Source organism: Bidens hawaiensis, unplaced genomic scaffold, assembly GCF_021521415.1.
Source record: "Bidens hawaiensis isolate Kalapana, Puna unplaced genomic scaffold, B.hawaiensis_p1.1 tig00000905_1, whole genome shotgun sequence".
Lineage (NCBI taxonomy): Eukaryota > Viridiplantae > Streptophyta > Magnoliopsida > Asterales > Asteraceae > Bidens > Bidens hawaiensis.
In genome coordinates this window covers 30,175-33,547 of record NW_027491053.1, presented here as the reverse complement: position 1 = coordinate 33,547, position 3,373 = coordinate 30,175, and the positions used below count along the sequence as shown (strand labels likewise).

The 3,373-nt window shown below is 29.8% G+C and overlaps 1 pseudogene; it reads right to left on the bottom strand.

The window, feature by feature from the left end:
* Positions 1 to 271: 271 nt before the first annotated feature.
* LOC143548120 (U6 spliceosomal RNA) lies at positions 272 to 366 on the bottom strand (annotated as a pseudogene).
* Positions 367 to 3,373: the final 3,007 nt, after the last annotated feature.

Below are 3,373 nucleotides of genomic sequence, written 5' to 3'. Positions count from 1 at the left end.
ACTGTGAGTTTCAAACATTTTAACGTTTCATGTATGTGTTATTTTCAACACATGGTATCGCAAACATAATGCGTTCAGAAATTTTTTAAATTTATTACAACTAATATGCATTTGCATACAACCAAATGAGAGAAGAGAATTAAAAATTTGAAAAAATAAAAAATAAGTTTAGAGAAATAAATAATTTAAGGATAATTAAGAAATGAATTAGATAAAAATTCATATTGCCACCGTGACCTCTACCACCCATGCTTTTGAGTTTCGTTAAAAAACATAATTTAATCATTTCTTAACTTTTGCGAGTAATCCTTACTCAGGGGACTTCTATGTGTCGTTTCAATTTTATTGGATACCTCCAAAGGTAGTATAGTCAAATATGTTAATCGTAGACACACTAATACACGAATTTTTTTTTTATTTAAAGTATCCAACAAAAGTCTAATGTGTTGTATACTATTATTGGATATCCTATTTTTTAAATTCATTGTTCATTTAGTTAGGTCGGAAATGAGTTGTAACTTACAAATGCATATGGATACTATCATTGGATTTTGGTGTTTTGTGAATTTAGTAACTGCGCAGAACTTGAATATTTTATCATAAGTCTCAACATGTGTAAATATAATATTCGTACTTTAATAATTGCATATAATTTCAAAATTTATGTCGTATATAAGTTTATATTTGTATTTAAAGATCTTCCGTCACATGTATAATGTATACTACAAAACCAAAACATTGTCACTATCTATTTGATAATAAATGTATCAAAATTGGATTACAAAACTCTATGATATCGGGCACGTTAGTTGCAAAACGAATTTAAAATTGAGAATTGATTTATAATTATGTATAATATATGTGTACATAGTGATTATTAGATATAAAGTATACTAGTATTTATATGTTTCTTGCGGTTCATTTTATATATTTTTTAGAAAAACCTTGTTTAGAAATAAAGTTATAATTGCGAGAAGTGCTAGGGAGAAATCTGGATCACTCGTTTATTTATTTTTTTTAACAAAAATGTGAAGGATATAAAAAGTAAGCATTAATCATAATCTCTCTTCAATTAAATTTTAATAATCGATATATAATAATTATAATTGATAAAAATAAAAATCTATTTTGATAATTTTATATCTTCTATTTGTTAAATCATTTATGTAACTTATATACGTTATTAGTGAACTCATACACGAAAAGTAATTAAACTCATGTGTTCTGTGAGCACTTAAATTGAAAATTGTGAAGTATTAAGAATGATGAGGAAAAATGAAATAGGATGGTTCTAACAAATCATTATTTTCTATATAAGATGATCACAAACTAACACCCTAGCGAAGGTGTCTTTTAATGGGGTCGTTGGATAAAAGACGGAGTGCGGTAGGAAAGAGAAACCACTGTCATTTTAAATTTTGAGTTAAGTTTTTCTTAGCTGATATAGAGTGAACTGTGAAGAAGTCGGAGAAATTGTGTGAAAAAAGAGGAATGGCCGTAAATACCGTCTCCCCGGTTTGTCCCAGCTTTTTTCTCACTAGATATGGGGGATTTTCTTTGGTTTCTCCTGAGGATTTTGATTCTTCTTGTACCTTTTTGCTAGATAATTAGCTCAGGGAACCTTAATAGACTAATTAGAAGCCTAGCCTACTAGATTAAGAAAAATAGTGTATCAATACATATTTACATGTATTATGATAGTTTGAGATAACTCCTAAGTAATTTTTAATTATAGTAAAGACTAGTTTTAGAATCCCTGTGATTCACGAGATATTTAAAAGAAATACAATTAAACTGTAGAAATTAAATGATTATACTTAAAAAAAACATTGATCTATGGAGGTTGAATGAATATGTGAGAATAATATTGCAATTAATGCATAATTTCTATTTGTCTATATCATATTATACCTATAAATATCGTTTATTGAATTTTATCACAATCATCTCCTACACTAAAATATATATATATATATATATTGATTTAATTAAAAAAATGGTAGATATAATTTTATTAAAGATATAAATAGATTATATTGACATAAATACTATCATATATTTGATATCTATAATTTATGTAATTAGTTGTTTGATTAAATTTTGTATTGATATACACTGACATAAATATGTTTAATTAAAAATGGAAGAAGGGTTTGAGCGGAAACTTTAGGTTAGGAATGAAACTCCAAGTGACATGTGTCCTCAAGTTATTTTCTGTTATTAGAATGGGCAGATATCGATACCTAAAGTAGGCTTTCCAACTCCAAGGTAACAGTTTGTTAAAATGTTTCAAAGCGAGACCGAACTAACCCATCGAATCGAGTATAACGTTCACCGTCGATTCAGTTGGCTTCTATGAGTCACTTTTGTTTAGGCTGACCTTTTGGGGCGTTTGAAGGTTGAACACATGTGAAACTGGAATATTGAAACATTGAATTGTATGCATGTATTCTAGGCTTTGTATGAGACAATGGAATCTAAAATAAAGACTTGCACTCAAAATTTAAAGTAGATATATGCAGGTGGTTAATGAAATCTAAAACCTTGAAGTTACGATGGCGAGTGAGTGTTGGTTTAGCGTTGTATGTTGACCAGAATTGAAGTAAAATTGAAAGAGTATTGTCATGTCCGTTTGCCCTGAGTAGAAATGATAAAGGCATATGAAAAGCTTCTATTATCTTATGTCCACCCGATACTCATCCTACACGTTACATGGTTATTATATGGCACAAGCAAGGATGGAAGGGGCCAAAAACGCTTGAGCGAGGTGTTGTTGCAGTGACAGAGCACCACATAAGGATAATACATTAAAAAGGATGTCGAGTCTGAAGATATGATTGAAAATATTCTCAACCCTAAAAAAATTGTAAGTACATACTCGAGTACTTATTCACATACCGAACACTTACAAATTGAAGAAAAATGTCTAAGTGCTCATTCCGAGTACTTAATGATAGCCAAACACTTACAAGATCTAGAAATAGTTTAAAAGTAAGTCCCGAGTACTTATCACTAGATGAGAACTTATTGAAACCAAGATTTGTTTTCTAAGTATAAGTCCCGAGTACTTATTACCTGGCGAGTACTTGATGCAACATGAAGAAAAAGGCTAAGTATGGGTTTTGGGTACGTAATATACACACATGAGTACTTGTAGGGAGTTAATTATTTGTCTAAGTATTACTCTGATGACTTAAGTCAGTCACGAGTGCCTATTTAAGCCAGGAGTACTTATTTGGTCTCGAGTATTTACTAAAAATATGAAGAAATGACTAAGTGTGTGTACTCGTGAATACTTGTTCATGAGTACTTAGTCCATGTGTTCGAACACTATATATTTGGCTAAGTATAAGTGTTCATGAAGCATTTAAGT